The following is a 20,231-nucleotide window of genomic DNA, read 5'->3' as shown; positions in this document are numbered from 1 at the left end:
TCATCTACCTATCTATGTATCTATCATCTATCTCTAATATTGACAGTGAATTTTATGAACTATGACAGAGAAATCTAGGAAGAGAAATTCATAACACCAACTCGAATTCTCCAAGGCAGACTCTTTTACCATGATTTTATCTGCTTTAGAGAGACTTGTCATTTCCAGGAAGTGCAATTTTCTCCATGGTGCCTAGTTTGAGAACATGGATTTACTCCACTACCATATGCAATTGCTGCATTTCGATGGCTTTCTAAGCGACAACGGTTTTCATACATGCAGAAGGGAGAAAGTGGGTTTGCCAAACGATATCTCCGTCCATGTGTTGTTTTTGTTCTCTTAGCTGTACGAAGGCTGCCTTGTCATGAGATGCCTTAATTGTAATAATTCTTTAGAAGAGCTCCATGGTGTCTTTTAGGCAGCGCTGCTATTTAAGGTTTTGCTTGAGCCCTCGCCAAACAGATGTGTTTATTTACATGTCTGATCTAATCAGTAAGAGAAAAGAGACTCTGCTCAGAGCCTTGTACTTCTCCTAATACAAGATAAAAGGGAAGGAGAGATATGCACAGTCAAAATAAGAGCAGGAAAAAAAAAAGCCTGTGGATGTGACTCAAGCTAAGCCAGCTGTGAGCTCCCAACTCTGTACTGTCACAGCTGTGTGTGGGCTGACATGAGCAGGAAGGAGAGTTAGCTGGTGGCACTCGTTTGGCGCCAATGGTTTTCTCTCCTTCATGTGTCTGAGAATAGATCCATGATTGTCCTTCCTGTACTGAGACATCACTGTCGGGGTTCCTTTGTCCCTGTGTCAGTTCAGATGCAGCTGTGCAGGGGTATGTCCCTGACTGGGCTCTGGCCTCTGACTATGCTTGGACCTCCTTCCCAATGTAGACTAAAGGTTTAAAGAGTTGGGAAAGCTTTGCAAGTATAGAGTGCTCAGAAGGGCAAAGTTCATATTAAATGATAACAGTGGCCTCTCAGAAATAAAATGAATGTGGTGTGTCCCAGTACCAGTAGAGCCTCAAATCTACCAGGGTAGCTGCAGGGTAGGGTAGAAGTGTATGTGGCAGCAGAAAATAGGGTCGTTGTGTTTTCTTCACTAAAACACATTGGAGCCATCCCAGATTAAAGTTATCATCTCTTCTCACCTCTTAATCCTTTTAGATTATGCTTAATGACACTATACAATAATGGAAATCTTAGGCAGCAAACAAAGTCTACCAATCACAGGCCCATTGATAGCTGTGGAATTCCACTCTTTCTACCCTATCTGAATGATATATATATATGTATACATATATATATATCATATATTTGTGATTCTTTTAGTTATTGCTTAGAAAAACAAGTAACACACACAACACACACACACACACACACTTCCCTTGTCACTTGATCCTGAATACTTATTATTACTGAAATCTCTTCTTTAGAAGTCATTGTCTCAGAAAACACCTGAGTAAAGAAAGTGAGCAGTGGATGTCAATCATGAAGCCAGCACAGCTGTTTTGACAAGGTACCAAATAAAGCAAGCCATAAGTTGCAATCGTTGGCCCGATGCCATTTATCAAAAGTTGAGTCTCTGCATCTTGCACTCTTGGGGTAGCTATAAGCATCATGATTTACTCATGTCATCTCTGAGAAAGTCGCTTCTGTATATCCCTGAGAAAATCCTGAGTGGACTACCCCCTGCTCTCAAGGAAATAACCTTAGTTGACCCTACTTGGGATTCTTCTCTGTAGCTTTAGGTTGTTTTCTACCCCTAAGAAATTCATGAAACAAAGTAATTAGAAGAATTTGGCTGAACTTAGAGGCTTAAAAGGCTCTGTAGGACCAGAGAAATTGCAACAGATCACAGCCCAGAACTCCTTTTACAGTACATATAGAATTTCATAGAATTATAACCTACAAGAAAAAAAAGACCATAATACTAATCCTCTAGTAAGAACTCAGCAACAAAAGCTAAAATGACTAGGAGAATATGACAGCATGCGTTAGCAGGATAAAAGGATATATATAGAATGAAGAATTAGAATTTTTCACATTTTGGAAAGACTGGTTTATGCCAGGTTGCTGTAATGTTAATATAGAAACAAAACCATCCTTTTATTAAACCAGTTCTTACAAGTTTATTTAATAACAGCTACAATGATTCCTAAGCCTGCATTCTTGGTTTAGGCAAATCTGCGAGTAATATGATTGATCATATTAAAAGTTCCTAATATATCTTAGACCACAGTGATTCCCTTGGACCGACTTGGATTCTGTCTCTTATCTATCTAAGCATCTTGAAACTACAAAGTACACCAGCTCAAAAATGGGCTGTTAAATGTTTGTATCCTTAAGCTAAAGTGGTTTGTAAAATGTGAGGAATAAGGATGTGGGGTTGATGACAATACAATCGTTATCAGTGCTTGACCTCTAACTCTGGGCATACTAGAAAAGTGTGATCTTCATCTCTTGAAATCATGACTGTTTTTGAATCTGTATAAATCAAGAAATTTTCTGATTGCTCTTCAGTCAGTGTTACAAAGCATCCCAGCCACCTGTTTCTTACATCGTCTCTGGAGCCTGTTCACTGCTGGGGCTGTCCCTCAGTGTTTTGGTCCTGCTATGGGAAAATGCACTAAGGAGTCTCGCTTTGAATGGTGGAGTTCCTTGGTACACAATGGTTATTTTTGGTTTGTTTGTTTGTTTTGTTTTTTTCTTGTTTCTGTTTGGGCCCATATGGGATGTGTGTTTGGTAGCAGTGTAACAGCTATCTCCAGCTTCATTCTAAATATTTGGTGCTTATTGAAGGTAATAAGACAGCGGACCATCCTTTGTGCCACATTTATTACTGTCTTTTGATGAGGCAGAGACAGTAGTTCAAGAGGAGATATAACTTAGGGCTGATACCACTGTTGTCAAGACAGAATGCAGCTTGAGAAGTCCAAGTCACTTATGTGCATGGATTTGAAAGGAATTGATGTGCACTCTTTAGCCCAGGGATGTGTGCATGTTTGCAGAATTGTGGGTGTGTCAAAGTTTAAAGCGAAGGCTCATTTTATTTGATAGGAAGATCCTAATAGGCAATGTTGAGGGATGATACAAAAATGCATCTTTTAAAACCCTATTTCTTTCATTAGTGAGAAGTGTTACCTTTATTTCTTTCTCTCTTCATGTGGTCATTAAGAGAGGAAGGAGCAAAAGAAGCCCCTGAAGGTGGCAGGGCTATGCGTATTAGCCTCTAGATTGTTCTAGAATAGACCGCACACCAGTGTTTACCCTTACAGCCCTGGTCTAGCAGTATCATGCATCGGTCTGGGTACTTAAAGAAAAACGTAGGTTTCTGGAGTGAGTGTGTATTAAAATGTATATCTATCCACTGGGTCTACCTGTGTTTGTTTTTAGCTTAAAGGTGCTTTCAAATAGTCAATGCTTTTTTCCTAAGCAAAACATTTTACCTGCGAACTGCCTTGATCTCTGGCTAGCTGTTCTGTGTATGAGCTGTGTGGCTTGTTAGTTTGTCAGGAATAAAGAAGAAATCAAAACCATGATGGTTTCTAGAGACCTGAGCACCAGCAAGCTCTCCTGTGTGCTCATTTTCAGGGCAGAATTCTTTATCTGAAGGCAGCCATAGCCATTAATTCATAGGAAAAAGTGGCTCGTCCATGCTCTGTATTGAAAGGGAAAAAGATGGTATTTTTCATATTTTGAGAATCTCACATGTTAGGCCCACAGTCATGCCAAATGTCAGCACTTGATGCAGGAAGTGATGTGGACAGTCTGTCTAGGAATATAAAACAATGACCATGGAGAGAAGTGGAGTTTGAACAGCAGTGTGCTCTACTTCTCATTAAAACTGACTGGCTCTCATCCTATGTAAGAATATTTTTGTTTTCTCCCCTAAAATTAAGCATGGTCACTGCTACAAATTCAAGCTGGAGTGTCTGATCAGAGTGTGATAACCTAATATATTTGGTCGAAACAAAGTAGACTCATAGGAATGTCTTCCAGGAAGATTGCACAGCCTGTGGGTCGCACTCGGCGCCTTGGGTGATTATTCAGTGGGAGTTCAATGTGGAGGGGGCAGATTAAAAGTAGGGTTTTCCCAAGTTAGCTATGAACTCCGTGTGATGTATTGGAGAGGGTAATGAAGTTCTTCAGCTTTGAACTTTTCCATTTAGCTCAGCAATCCTGTTTCATTTCATTTTTCTCTCTATTCACGAAGAAAATAGATTTTGAAATTAGCCAGGTACTTCTCAGAGATTTCAAAGATCAGGAAAGAGGATTTTGTTTTCATCTCTGCTGAGTGACATGTAGATTCGGAAAGCAGGAGACTGCTATCTGAATGTGACCGTAACTCATCAAACATCATGCTCATGGCTGATGCTCGGAATGCAGCTAAGGAGAAAACTCCCACAGATGCTCTGAATCTGAGAGGCTTTTGAATTAACTGAATCCCCAGCGAATCTTCATTACCAACTAAAGGAAATTATATGGTATTTTCCTTCTTTGCAAGGCTTGAAAATTTATTGAATTGCTACTAAAAGCTTGCAGAAGGTAAGAAACCTTCCCGAGACAATTATGCAGCATTTCGGTTGGAGAATTTGCTGAATGTTTTCCCTGTGTGGCAGGGTTTTAAATGAAACTAAAAAACATGTTCAAATAGACTCCTCCGGCCTCATCTACAGCAAGTCCAGACTCTCAGGGTTGGAGACACGGCAGCTGAATATACATGTCTCAGAGTATGGCATGTCTGCAAAGCGACAGATGGTCGAAAGCCAGAAGAGGATGGCTGAAGATGCTGCTAGGCAAGCAAGGCAGGCTTTGAAAGGAGTTGAGCAGCTGTTTAGTGGCTGTGCTACTACTCGCCATTAGCCTTGGTTCTGTTTCCTTTTGCCACATTCATTTGTTCTTGTCCTCTCTCTGAGTGATGATTCGCTTATGCTCTGCATTATAAATGATAAAATGTGCCTAGGGGTTGACTCAGAGAAAATACTCTGAGCCAATCCCACTGAGCCAACGAATCCATGCTTTCTCCTCTGCACTGCCTTCTTTTAAACAAATGTACTTCGAAACAGATTTTTGGTGTCCTTCCTGATACTGCTGAGAACCTGCAATTGAGGTTGCTCTAAGAATTCAGCTCCAGTGAGATTCCTGAGCCCAAACCCATTATTCTTCCAATCTCATGAGCTGTCAATCATGACCTTTCAAACTATCTATTTAAACATCTACTTCTGGGCTATGGAGATTGCGTAACAATTAAAAGGTTTGCCATACAAGTGCAATGCTTAGAGTTTGGCCCTCCAGGGCCCACATAAATGATGGTGGCATGAAGGCCTACCTGTAATTTTAGTATGCAAAAGAACCACTGGAGCAACCTGGCTACCCAAACTAGCTCTCATCAGAGAGTTTCAGGTTCAAATGAGAGATCTTGCTTCATTAAATAAGATCGAGTAATCAAGGAAAACTCACATGTGTATACACGTGAACCTGCATTTTTGCAAACAGGCATTAAACACATACATATTAAAAATAATCACAATAAATGTGTAAAAATAAATGTCTCTATCAATAAATATAGCTTTGTTGACTTAAGCAGTAGAATGGGTTTTTGGGTGCATGTGTGATTAACACATTAGAATCTTCTATGTATGTCATTATGTGAAAATAACATTTTTACTACCTATACATTTTCTGTGTTCATGTTCATTCTCAATCAGCTCCATTGGGTCCCAGTAGATCATTGATCTCTTTCTTCTAAACATGTGTTAGACTAGTCACTTCTAGAGTTTCCTATTCACTCTATGAAATTACACAGCATGAGTGAACACTTTTGGTTGTAGCATCTCTTGCTTATCTGGTTCACTTATTTAGTCCTTATTTATTTCAGTTGCTTATTCATTTTCATTAGTGAGTAATATTTCATTATATCATTCTCCTATGGTTAATCTACTATAATACATTACTTGTCAATTATCAGTAATATTATTCTGAATGTATGGCTATGGTTTTGTGTGGGGATATATTTTCATTTCTTCTGGATGAATATCTAGAAGGCAAGCTGTGGCTTGTTTATTATTGTATAAAAAACTGCTAAGCTGACTTCTAACGCAGCTGTATCAGTTTTTATTACTTCAAGAAATATCTGAGAGGCTGGTGAGACAGCTCAGTGGATAAAAGCAATTGTTTGAATTTAATCCCCAGGGTCCATGCAGTGGATCTAATTCTCTTTATCCATATTCTTATTAGTTTTTTTTTCTCATTGAATTTTAAAAGTTCTATATTCATTATGGAGGCAATCACCTTTCAAATGCAGGTATTATAACTCATTTTCACTTGTTGTTAGCATTTTTTTTTTGAGACAGGGTTTCTCTGTGTAGCCCTGGCTGTCCTGGAACTCACTCTGTAGACCAGGCTGGCCTTGAACTCAGAAATCAGCCTGCCTCTGCCTCCCAAGTGCTGGGATTAAAGGTGTGCACCACCACTGCCCGGCTAGCATGTTGTTCTTAAGTGCTTATCAAAGAACACTTTGAAAATGTGCACACTGGCTGAGTTTAATTTAATTTTTATTTTGTGCTTAAATACTTGCCTCAGTTAATTTCATCTTTGAGCCATGCTGTCCTCATATCCTTGAGTGCTGACGGTGCCTACTGAATATCTCCAACTCCAATCATTTATCTTTTCCTATATCCATCTATCTTCTCCATTTGCTGATTTGAGGCTGTCATTCTCCTTGCCTGAATTGCCATAATGATGTTCTCAGGAGAATTTTTCAAAGTGTCCATCTATCACAACGTTTTCTGCTGAAGACAAAGCAGCTGGTTTTCAGCGTGGTTCCTCAACAAGATTCGAGCTTTATTATGGTCCCTAGTGTTCCAGGCCCCAGTCTTCCTTTTCTCTACTTCCTTCTACGCCCTCTCTCTCTACCCAAAATGCTTCACTCTTCAGTCCTGCTAGCTTTGCTTTGCACCTTTCTCAGAAATTCACTTCCTTTCTTCTTATCCTCTGCCAAGATTTATTCTAGCTACTTTTATTAACCTAAGAGCTATCGCTTGTCCTGGAAAGTCTGCTCTAGTGTTCAACAGTGGTTTGGGTGCCACTGACAGCATTGCTCATTTAGTGAGATGAAAAACAGAGAGGTAAACATGCCCTACGGTCAAAGGAAGGCCGGAAAATGAAAATGACGTCATGAAATGCGCATTTTCTAAAATGTGTGAGGTGTGTTTCTAAAATTCGAGGAGTTTGTTTTGTTTTGTTTTTCATGCACATACTATATGGTGCAAAGCTTGGAACAGACTGGGAAATGCTCCATGCTCAACACTAAAATCCCAAGGATTCTTAATAGTTTTAATAGCCATGGCCCAAGGACAGTGGGCAAAGTGATGAGAGGCCCTTAGGGGGCAGCAGAGGATCAGATAATAAGACAGTTGTCATCAGGGGCACATACTTGTCTAAACAGAGACCACTGTCATTGGTCTGGAGCTTAAATTATTTACCCTTTCATTATCTAATAATTGGTAAGAATAACATCTAGAGGAGTTGAAGTTGAAAAAAGTCACAAACTCAAATATATGTAACAAGAAGCACACTAAAGGCAGTTTAAGCTCTGTGGCCAATGTAAAAATTACCCATTTTACCAGGAACCATGGGAATGAACTCAAATGGTTACAGATGAAATAGACCTTTAAAAGAAAAGACACTGTATCGTCTTTGCATATGGGACATGTGTCTAACTCTTGGATGCCTTCTAAAGGAGTGGTACAACTCTATTTGAAGATGAGAGAGGACAAAGAAGCACCCATAAGTGGGAGCTTGAATCAGAACTAGAAAAGATGGAAATGTACCTGGGTGAAGTATATCAATGAGGTGCAAGTTGGGAAGGTGGCAATGGTGATATAAGAGATTTATAATGTCTGCTGGGCTTTTAGTGTTCTTGACAACATGTGCATATATAACCTTAATTCTAACAGTTGAAAGAAAGAGTTAGCATCCTTGTTTATATATAAGAGACAAAGTCACCTTGTTTATGTTCACACGAAAGTCAGGCTTATCTAACACTTGCTTCAAGTCTTCAAAATGTTAGTAAGCTAAGGCCTTGGAATCACAAGTCAATATCTGTACTTGCAGGCTACAGAAAGACATAGTTCTCATCCCAATTCCTAGAGAATCATGTCAAAATTGATTCTGACTCAGAGTGCCTATGATTGAGGCCTGAGACTGCACATATCTAGTAAAACAACATTCTTAGGAAGTGTCTATGTGGCTACTCTGTAAACAACACTGGGAGAAACATGGAAATACTCAAGCCTACTGGGCCTTCTATCATAAGGCAAAATTTTATTGTCCTCTGTTTGACTTTAAAGGCAAGATGATGTGGCTATGACATGTATGTGATTAAGGGCTTAACTCACACACTATTTCTAAACCATGAAATCTGCTTGTTTAGAAACATGATATGGATTTTCCCCTGAAACCTATTTCTACATTAATGATTTTGAACAAACACTTATGTTTGTTTGTTTGTTTTTAAAAAAAATCTATCAAGCAGAGCTAATGAAAACATCAAGTATAAAACTAGTCATTAACTTTAATGTCAACAACTCATACAGGAAGTTGATTTAGATGATGAAGACTGGCAAAGTTTTGGACATCATCTTCATATTCATCTTCTCCTTTTACTCAATTTTTGTTTGTAGTCTGTTTCAGTGCAGCCCAATATCTGCAGCTTCATTTAGATCTCCCACTAGATATAAAGAGATGACTTCATGCCCTAGCATAAGACATTTGTAGCTGGTATGTGTGTCACTTGTCTTGAGTACTACTAATGGTATGAATATGGAATATTGATTTGGGAAAACAAACTGAATTTGATGATGGCTTTTTCTGCTAGATTCCTACATCTGCACATTCATGTAATTCTTATAGGAAACTTTCTTTCCTGGGCCACAGCTCATAGTTGACAGCCTTTGTGATAAACCACTGGGCTTATGGTACAAGAAGTTAAATCAGATCAATTTTATTCATTCTTAATTCTCTCTACATCTCTTCAGAGCACTCCTAAAATGAGATGCATGTAAACAGATCTATCTCCTTTAGGGAGATGACAAAATATGAACATAAATGTCAGAATGCTTTTCTGAGAAGGAAATTTCCTGCTGTGACTGATCAAGAGAGGGATGACAGTGCCAAGCTAATTTTAAGGATATGTTTGAAGAGCAAAAAATATTCAAAATTAGTTATTTGTGATGAGAGTTTTTGAGATAACTATCAATATTATCACTATCATCTTTTTCATTATTTTATATTTTCAGCCAATTTATGTATGTTTTGAAATTGTAAGTGTTTTTGGTCATTCTCTTAACTTTTACAGGAAAGATATGTTGATATTTCATACATAGTAGAGAAACATATGCTTTATTTATAAAAGACGTGAGCCTAAGTGAACCTCACAGTCTTGGATGATCTCCTGTGTGTGTATCATTTTACAATGCTGACTCCCTATAAGCGTGTTTTAGCCACATTACTGTGATAGAGACAGGTCTGGCCATCTGTTCAGGCTTTCCATGCCAGCTCTCATTTCTATAGATTTTCTTCAATCACATACATTCAGAAAGTTCCAATGTTTTTTTTTTTCCTTTTTATAAACTTACTGGTCAAATAGCTATAAGAGCAGGTTGAGTAAGATTTCTTGACATAACATTATTTTTTAAGCTATTAATTATTTTACTTGAGATTAGGCTATCCTTGATATTTTTGTACTTTTTTATTTTTTTGGTTTAGTTTCTTCCTATTTTGAATTTTCACTCTTTTATGGTTCTGTAGGAACAGATCTCTTTTTTATGAGTATTTTCTTTCTACATATAATCACCAGATGGACTGATCGTGGGATGAGTGAGGAACTTAGATGACTACATAAAATCTTTACATTGGTAAAAGGAGTGGATGTATTCATTTATGTAATAAAATAAGAGAAAAATAGAGAACAGGTTGTTTCACCTGGTTTCTGCCAAAGTAAAATTGCATAATGAAATATATTATGATTGGATGCATACTGTGTCAAATAACTGTTAGTCATAATGAGTTTTAATGTCAGGTCCTGGCATGCTAACAGAGAAAGACAACAACAAAAGCTTTTAGCTAAGGAACCCATGGAATCCTTAGACCAGAAGACTGTCAGGAACATTCTATACATTAAAAAAAAGTTTAAACTGTTTCTTTACAAAAAAGACAAACTCAAATGTCACCTCAGGGTAAGCAGCAAACCGTGACCTTCTTAGGCTTAGGTCTCAGTTTCTGTCCTGAGAAGAGGGTATCTGCTAGAAGTGGTAGCCATTGGAAATTGAGCTGGAAGAGAGGAGGAGATTGTGAAGATGTTTTTTGATTTATTTTAACATTAATATTTTAGTGTTTAAATCAGTTATATATTTAAGGATTTATCTGATGTCTAAGCAGTACTCTCGGATTACAAAAAACGATGGCTTATGCTGAGAAATGGGAAAGAATGAGAACGGACAGGTGCTTCCACATACCCCTGACCCACTGCTGTGTGTGAGCTGGTCTTCTGCACCTCTAGACAGAGCGACTGCAGGTCAATCACCAAAAATATTTGTTCCAAAAATGGCATCTGTTAACATTAACAGACTCATTTCTTGATTATTCATTAAACAAACAGTAGAGGTTAACAATCATCTGCATATCATTTGCATTGTAATTAGTAGCATAAGCCATCTCGGTGACTTAAGTTCTGTGCATTTATAGATTGCATGAAGACATAATGCCATTCTACACTAGGGCCTTGACCCTCTGTGAATTTTTATTTCGGTGACTTACGGAGCTAAACCTTTGTAGGTCCCAATGTATATCAAGAAATTAAGATAATTAGATCTGTTCTCTTTTACTTACTAAAATTTCATGTGAGTAGCTCTTAGCATCCTACCAAGGAGCAGAGAGGGATTCAGTACCAGGGTCATGATTTACGTTGGGCTCATTGTAAGATACAGCAGAAGCACAGCCCATCAGTTTGGAGCAAGAGTAGATTCTCCGTCCTGTGTCTTGCTTATCTCACTGATCTATATCAGAGTCTACCCCAGGACCTGAATCTGGGCAATGCATACTTAAGGCCATATCTCACAAGCTGAAGTTTTTGTTGTTGTTGTTGTTGGTTAACATTTAAAGCTGCTAAGCAAGTAAACAGAAGGATGGAATTTTTTCCACATAGGAGAGATTTAGAAAGTAGTAGACGTCTTTGTTTGCAGTGTGTTTGTAGGCACTGTGAAGAAGGGACCTGGCACTCCCTGTACCTCCAGCTCTAGGGGAAGCTCTGGTGGCCTCTTCTCACTTCAACAAGTTCCTGTATCCATATGATACACAAAAACTCATGCTCACAAATAATGTGTGAATGAATACATCTTTTTAAAAAATCAAAAAAGGAAGGGACTTGGCTGTTTTTCAGACTAGTCCGGTAAGTATCCTCTGGCTTAGATGACGTTTCTATTTATACTGCCTACGGCTTTGCTAGCATATCTAACAACCTCCAAATGTGCTCTCTCCTTTAATTTTTCACTGGATTTACACGGTTTGTTACATTTAACCCTACCCTGCTGATGCTTCTTACATTGCCAATGTAGCACCTTTACCTTACTATCTCCTTATTTCTTTTTATTTACATGTCCATTCTTACGTGGGCATTTTAAATCCAATTGTGAGTTACAGCTTGGGTTACACTAAAGAGATCAGCCCACCCTAATTCTTCCTGTGTTTTCCTAGCATCCTTGGGTCCTTGTTCTCATAACAGTTGAAACTGCATGGATGCAAAGCCATGCTAACCAAATAAGATGGAGGCCAGCATCCTTTTACAGAATGACTTCAGCTCTTGTGCTGTTTCAACTTTTCTTATTAAACTCCTCTCCGTCATACCTTCTAACTCTCTTTTGCAATCAAGTTTTAGTATGGCTGAGTCATTCTCTTCCCTCCCAAACTCCAGTGTGTCACACAGCAAAGATTCCCTGCATGTCAGATAAGCTGTTTACTCCAGCAACTACTTCTTACGAAAGCATCTATCTCTTTACTACTTGGTTTTGGATGAAGATCAGAGAAACTAATTATCACAGCCTTTCACATTTCACTGGCTGGCCGTCAGTCATGTCCTTTAATCACAGTGCCATGCATCGCACAAGCTCTTTCTTGCTTTACGCTGAATTGTCCTAGCCGTCTGTCATACCTCGACTGCATTTGAAGATATACCTACTGTATCTGTCCAATGTTATTGCTTAAGTCATGGGATGCTCTGTACGTGGGTAACTGTTGATGAGGGAAACATTAAAGCATCAATGTCAGTAGACTCAGCTTTTGCTCTGACTCCCAATTATTGGATATCTGATGAGCAACACAGGATTTCAGCAGCTTGGATAAAAATGTGTGGTCCATAGGACCAGGAACTTTAAGGATAAGTTTATGTCATGCTTTATATAAATTATATATCATACAGTTGTTTGTAAATTAAGTATAAATACAATTTAATTAGGTATTAGATTTTAATCATTTTTGTTGTTGTATATAATAAGCATAAGCAATCTGTTTTCTCCTTCATTTTCTTTATAAAGTTTATGTGCTTGTTCGAGATAAGCCACTTTAGTTACTTTTCTTTTTTTTATATTTTGATTTTATTTGAAAAACTTTTTTCTAACAAAGCATGAGTTCAAGGGCTTAGTTGTCCTTGTTTCAAGAAGATGATATTCTTGCCTTTCTGGACAATCCTATAGAACATGGAGCATTTTCTAATAATTATCAACTAGCGGGCTTCTTGAATCTAGGCTTTATTTTAGGTTCATAATATTTCAAGGATAATCTCTGGAATCATCTTCAATATTCTCTATGATTTACCTGTCATAGTGGTAGATAACTAAATTATCCTAACATCTCTAGAAAGGTCAAATGAATTATGTCTAACTCTTCAGTGAACACTTCATGGAATAGCAAGTTCCAGTAACTTCTTGGTGTGTGGGATTGTATCAGTCACAACTAGAAAAAAAAAAAGTAGATAGGCTCTAAGAAGACAGAATCATATAGTATTGCTCTCATTTATGTAGAGTGAATATCTGTGGCTCAAGATAGTACTACACCCTACGGATAAGTCCTATGGTCCTATGACAGTTGTCTGATGGTTGAGATGGGGACTGAGACAAATGAGAGAGTAGCACACGTAGCAACGTTTGCTGACCATGAGCGGTTCATGTCCTGAATAAGGCAGAGTACATTCCTATGGAGTTCTCATTCAGAATTATGTATAATTTAAAACGTTTAAATGTTTGTTTTGGAATTCTCATGTAAGAATCCTGGTCCATAGTTGATAGAAACCATTGAAAATGAGAGTGAAGATATACAGAAACTACTTCATAGATAAAAATCAGACAAAAAAATGTATGACATGTTATGGAAATGGTCAAATGTCCTTTCTCATGAAAGTACAACATATTTCAGTGATGAGAAAAAGAATAAGAAGTCAACCTTTAGATTGGACATAGCAGTATGTACACATGGTTAATTCCAGAATTCAGCAGGCAGAATCAGGTTTGAGACCAACTTGGTCTCCATGGTGAGTTCTGACCAGCCAAGGACTACATAGTCAGACCCTGTACCATAGGAAAAAAAGAAAAAAAAAGAAAAAAAAATCCTTGAGTGAGAAGATTGTGAAGTCTCTTTTGAAGTAAAGTCCGAAGCAACAGAATGTTTGTTTTTAACATCAGCAGTCTGAGGTTTTGGATTCATAAAACACTATAGTGATATTTTAACTTTCATCTATTAATCGTGACACCCAACAGAGATAATCTGTGCATATATTAACACAAATGTTAGCAAACATCATAACAGTGTTAAAAATAAGAAATGCCAGGCATCATGTGTTTCAACATAGGATTTTTATTAAGATATGTTTATTTAAAACTGATCTGGAGGAAAGTTTACACATGTAGCCAATGTTCTATTCAAAGTAAAAAACTCTATTAATATATTTAGTTGCTTTGTGCTTATTGCTGTGCTTGTTAAGTGCTTTTTTAAAAAGTCGATGCAATGAATGTAGTATAATTTCAACCCCTACCACCTCCCCCCACCCACTCACATACACACACAAGCAGACAGTTTGTAACCATTACAATAGAATTTGACTTGAAGATAGTTTGTACTCACAGTCATTCTATGGCATTTCAAAGGTGAAAAGGTCTGATATGGAGATTCAGAATCTAGATTAAAAAAACAAGACACCAATGTCGCAGGAAGACTATTTGGGGAAAGAAACAATTTAGTGGGTCATTGTAGAAGTGGAGGACATAAGATGTACATGGGTATATATGATCGTAGTGTATTACATACATGTAAAGAATGTTATAGTATACAGTAAAAGCTACTACATTGAACATTAAAATTAATGGATTTAGTTTTCTAAAAATGAGCTGGGAAGAGAAATGAGAACTAGGTGAAGTAAGAGGTTTTTATATTTTATATTAGCATTGTGTAAACATCGCTCTTTCTCTCTTCAATTCTGACATCATTTTATTATATCGATTGTCAAAAGCCATTTTATATAAGTGGCTGGCTTATTCTGAGCACATTCCTCACCTATCCTACAACTATCTCTTTTCTTGTTTGCATCTCTGTTGTTTGTCTCCTTTGTTGGCTCTGACAGTCTCATATATACTTCCATGTCATTGACACACGTGCAATTTTATAGTTCTATAACAAATCCAGGACCTGCAAATGAGAGAGAATGGGCAATGTTTGTCTTTCTGAGACTGACTTAATTTGCTTAATATAATTGATTCCAGTTGCATTTTCCTACAAATGACATGATTCTATTCTTCTTTACTGCTGAAAAATTCTCACTATGTATATAAATCACATTTCTTTTATCCAATTTTTCTGATAGTGGACTCACAGAAAATCTAAGCTAAATCAGTATCTGTTCACTAATGTCCACTTTAAATGCATAAAAGGCTTAAATGAAAGACTGAAACTCTAAAACTGGTAGAGGAAATAATATGGAGAACACTTCAGGTTATCAGCATAGGCAAGGACATTTTGAACAGGAATCCAGTTGCTCAAGAAATAGCATCAAATACTGACAAGACTTCATGAAATTGAAATACACGTCAAAGCAACTAAGTAGAAGTCACTTACAGTGTGGGAGGGAATAGTTTCTTCTTACATGTCTAGCAGAGAAGTACTATCTAGAATATAAGGAAAGATAAAATATGATTTGCCTTTAAGTACTTCATAATAAGAAAAATATTCTAGGACTCTAAATGTAGGATCCATTAAAGACCAGAGACCAGAAGTTAGAGAACAAATCAGTTCTCAGAGGAAGGATGCTGAAGAACTGGGCTGGGGCAGTGGACTAAAGATGCTCTTTAAGGCACACAAGATAGAGACTAGTTTATTCGGGCATGAGGGCTGGATGTGTGAATTCTGAAGTTTTGAGCTTGGATAACTGGTTGATGATGATACTGTCTGGTAACTGGTTAAGAATAAGGAATAGACCAAATCTATTATAAATACAGTGGATAAAAATAGATTGGGATGTTAAAGCAAATGGTAGAATTTTAGAATGATCTCCTTCCGTGAAAGAAGTAACATCAATGACTGTAAAAAGTCATTGAAAACTCCACTGAGCCTCAGGCAGATTATAGCTAAGGGATGATATTGATATTCAGGTCTCCATTGCCACTAATTGATTACAACAGCAATTTTTAATATTCTCCCACTTTAAAACTTATGAGTGGCAAAATTCACATTCTACATATCATCCTATCAGGCTTTGGAATAGGCATACAAAACTGGCTTTAAAGTATGTAAAGTTGTCTATTAACTAACTCTAACTGTATTTTCCTCAAAACCTGCAAGTAGGTGAAGGTCCTATTAAAATAGCAGCAGCTTTATATGAGCTCTATCCTATTTTCATCTAATTTTGTCTTTGGATACTTTCAAACATTATTTGAGTTAATTACTTTTGTATTATTGCTTTCAACTAATCTTAATACTTGATTCTTCATTTTAAGATTGTCGAACCTGTTGGCTAAGCATATGGTGTTTTCAAAATTAGATTTTATGCCAGATTTTCTTTTCTAAAGATAACTGTTAAGAATATAGCTCAAGCCATATGATTTTTTTGAGACCTTCGATTTGAATTAACATAGAAACTTCGTTCCCTGGAATCCAGGTATATGTATGGTCTGCTTGCCAGCAAAGAAATGCAGTCGCAATGGAAACCCGGGTTCTGAGGCTGTATTAATGAATAAGAGCTATGCAACTTTGCAGGAATTACAAATACCTGGACTGCAAGCTAATACATAAAAGGTTCTGACTGCTCTGAGCTTGCATACTGTGAGGAAACCTAAAGTAGTTCCTAAACAGAGAACGCATGCAGATGCTCTGAAATTTAGGGAAAAAAAATATTCCTGGTGAGATGATTAATTTTCTATGTCACCTTGATGAGCTAAGGGATAATCTAATAGCTGGTAGGGCATTTTTCCTGGGTGTATCTGTGAGGGTACTTCAAAAGATATTAGCATTTAAATTAGCCAACTGAACAAAAATGTGCCTTGACTAATGTGTACTGGCATTATTCAATCTGATGAAGGCCAGAATAGAACAGAATGGTAGAAGAATGAGAGGCAGTATTACTCTGCCCTTGGTCATCAGACCTACGGATTCTTGGACCTCTAATCTTTAGGATTTAACATTATCAGTTCTTTAAAATCTCATGCTTCAGACCTAAAGAAAAGTACCTTTATATCTTTCCATGGTTTCCTGATTTTACACAGCACACTTCCTCACGAGAGTGTAACAACAAATTTCTTTCTATAAATATATAGCACCTGAATTACTATTGCCTGACCTGTAAGTTTTTGTACATGATGACGATTCCTAAGTCATACACCTGCTGTATAAACTATACTTAGAATTTTTATTTGTGTTTTATAGGTTTTTATTTTTATTTATGTATGTCTGTGTGGATGTTCCTCCAGCCAAATGTGTGGAGGTTCCCACAGAGTCCAGAAGAGGGCATTGGATTCCTTAGATCTGGAGTTGCAGGTGGTTGTGGCCCACTAAGCTTGGGGGCTGGGAACTGAACTTGTTTTTTTCTGGAACAGCAGCAAATGTTCTCAGTCACTGAGATATATGTCTATTCAGAATTCTGATTAGTTTTTATCTTTTCCAAGCCAGTAGCGATAACATACACTAGAATTCACTTTTATGTTGTATATCAGTGACAAGTAAACATATAGTTAGCTTATATCATTAGGGTAAGAACAACGAGTTGTTATGGCAAGAAATTTTTCTTCTTCGACAGAGGCATTCAATAAATTAGAAGGTGTATAAAAGCATTTCATTATAAAAATAGGTTCTGTGTAGATGGCATTTTGTCAACAAGCAAGTATTCTGAGCATGTTTTAAGGGGCGAATAAACTATGATGTTCATTTGAGCTAAGCAGAATAAATATATTTTCAAATTTTAAGCAAGGGACACCTGTGTGTGTGTGTGTGTGTGTGTGTGTGTGTGTGTGTGTGTGCTAGTTTCTTTTTCTAGTTCTGTGAAAAAAGAGAGAAAAGAATAATTTTAGCTCATACTGGAAGGACCACTCATCATCATAAGAAAAGCAAGGCACCAGAGCTTGCAGCAGCTGGTCACATTCCATCTACAATCAGAAAACAGAAGAGGAAGAGCACATGCTTGCTTCACAGCACCCCATCTCCACTCATACAGTCTTTCCAGGAAATGGTACCTCAACTTGACAGTGGGTGGATTTATCAATCTCAATTAAAACAATGAAGATAAATTAGAACAGTGAAGACAGCGCTCCTCAGGTATGCCTAAAACACCATCTCTTAAGTGAGTCTTGATTCTGTATAATTGATAACACCTTCACAACTCTATTCCTTGTCAATTGGATGCCTAGACACATCACTTTTATGATAGACCCCTCCCACTCCCTTGTCTTCAAAGGCTCATAACCATGCTATAATTTTGCATTAGTATAACTTTAAAAGTCCTCATCTGTTGAAAGTTTCAACATATTAAAAACCCAAAGTCTTTTACTGAGTTCCTATGAATTATAAACATGATATATGTTTATATATATTTATATAACATTATATATATTTATATATATATAATGTTTATAACTTGTTTTATATATATATATATATATATATATATATATATATATATATATATATATATATAATCACAGAATCAGTATTCTTATACCAAAGTAGGAGAATTGATAATAACAAGAAATAATCACACCAAAACAAAACTAAAGTCCACCATGGCCAACACAAATTCATGGAGTGCCAGTTCTGGTATTTACGGCTTGTAATCGACTGAGCTTCAAAATTCTTGGCTATCTTCACTTGTCTACTTATGTTGTCCTCAGCATATATAGATTCTATCCTCGACTTGCTCCAGTCCATGCCAGAAGCTTTCAGCAGTTCATGTCCAAAGGTCCTGGGACCTCCAATATGCCTGGATTCCTACTGCCTATTCATCACAGCTTCACACAGTGCTTTTCAATACTCCTACTTTAATATACTTTGTGTGTCTTCAACTGCTTTTTGAAAATGTGGAGCAGTATTTTAGGACCTACTTAATCTTATATGTTCCATGCCTGTAAAACCTGCATGACATGGACAATGCTGTCAAGTTCTGATGACAATCTGAGGTGAAGTCTAGTCCCCTAAAGGTCATTGTTATGTCAGTTCTACGTGCTGGCCCTGTTGTAACACTTCTCTAGAGATCTGCCTTTAGTTTAGGCTTTCTTTTTGTTCAATGACTCTGGATATCCTCCACAAGATGGAGCTTTGGAGGCTTCATGTCCACAGGACCAGTTTTCTATTTTCCTAGTGCATCATGGGAATTTGTTCCTTGGTGGTACTGATCTCTTTTTTTTACATTTGTTGTCTCTGTACTAACATCAACATTGTTTTATATTAAAATTTCACTTATAAAAAATTAGGCCATTATCTTTAGAATCATTTCTACTCAGGTTCCAAGGCTATAGGCAGAATTAAGCTAGATTTCTGGCAAAAGTATTACATGAGTGGCCCCAATCTCAATTGCTTTACTGAATATACTTTTTACTATAGCTGTACCTCTGAAGTATATATTTACTTGAGCATTCTTCTCTACTAAGTTTCCAGTAGATTAGTCTATTATACTCTGCTTCCAGCATCCCAGAACTTTTTTAGCCCCAAGTTCCAAACTCTCTTACTTCCCACTAACAAAAGTTCCAATGGCCTAAGATCCATATAGATTTATCATAGCAAAGATACAACCTCTAGCATCTGTTTCTGTCTTAGGTAATTTTCTTATTATTGTCAAAAACAACTTAAAGGGGAAAGGGTTTATTGTAGCTTATAATGGGTAGTAGGTTGTTCAACTTTAGTTAGTACAATGAAGATAATCCCATAGTCAGGCCCAGAGGCCAATCTCCCCATGTATTCTGAACTCTGCTAAATTGACAGTTGAAACTAACCACCATACTATTATACTGGCTTGTTCCTTTAGAGAATCGTGAATAATGTACATTTCCTCAGATGTCCAGCTTCTAATCTTCCAACTTTAAAAGTAAGATTATAGTAAGGCAAGAAAACTGAAGAAACAACTCTCCAGCTGAGTCTGCTCTGCTACTCCTGATTCAAGGAAACCATGGCCTTTGTAATGTTTTCAGTTTTGAAAATTCAGATAATATTTTATATTGGAATACTAACTAGTGGCAGGATTTGGCTCTACAAGTGGAGATTTTCTAAACATTTGATGATGGAATTGGGACAAATCATCAGATTTTTGCAATTTTAAGGAAAGTTTAAGTAGACATCTTTTTTTTTATTAGATATTTTCTTTATTTACATGTAAATTTCTCCTTTCTCAGTTTCCCCTGCAAAAAACAAACAAACAAACAAACAAAAACAACAAGAACAATCCCCTGTTGCCTCCCCCCTCCCCAGGCTTGCCACCTCACCCTCTCCCAATTATTGGCTCTGGCATTCCCCTATACTGGGGCACAGAACTTTCACAGGGCCGAGGTCCTCTCCTCCTATTGATGATCGATTTTGCAATCCTCTACTATACACGTGCTGCCAGAACAATCAGACCCACCATGTGAAGTCCTTTGTTGGTGATTAAGACCCTGGGAACTCTGAGGGTGCTAGTTAGTTCATATTGTTGTTCATCCTAAGGGGCTGCAAACCCC

At 37.3% G+C, this 20,231-nt stretch overlaps 1 long non-coding RNA gene across 3 annotated transcripts in view; it reads left to right on the top strand.

Moving 5' to 3' along the window:
- LOC116074599 overlaps window positions 1–20,231 on the top strand; it is a 130,826-nt gene that overhangs the window by 1,589 nt on the left and 109,006 nt on the right. For all 3 annotated transcript variants that reach the window (XR_004112223.1, XR_004112221.1, XR_004112222.1), the window contains exon 2: window positions 1,431–1,513. This is a non-coding gene — a long non-coding RNA (uncharacterized LOC116074599). The remainder of the gene's footprint in view (window positions 1–1,430; window positions 1,514–20,231) is intronic.

Source organism: Mastomys coucha, unplaced genomic scaffold (genome assembly GCF_008632895.1).
Source record: "Mastomys coucha isolate ucsf_1 unplaced genomic scaffold, UCSF_Mcou_1 pScaffold3, whole genome shotgun sequence".
NCBI lineage: Eukaryota > Metazoa > Chordata > Mammalia > Rodentia > Muridae > Mastomys > Mastomys coucha.
The sequence above is the reverse complement of the archived record's forward strand: the minus strand, read 5'-3'. Positions and strand labels throughout refer to the sequence as shown.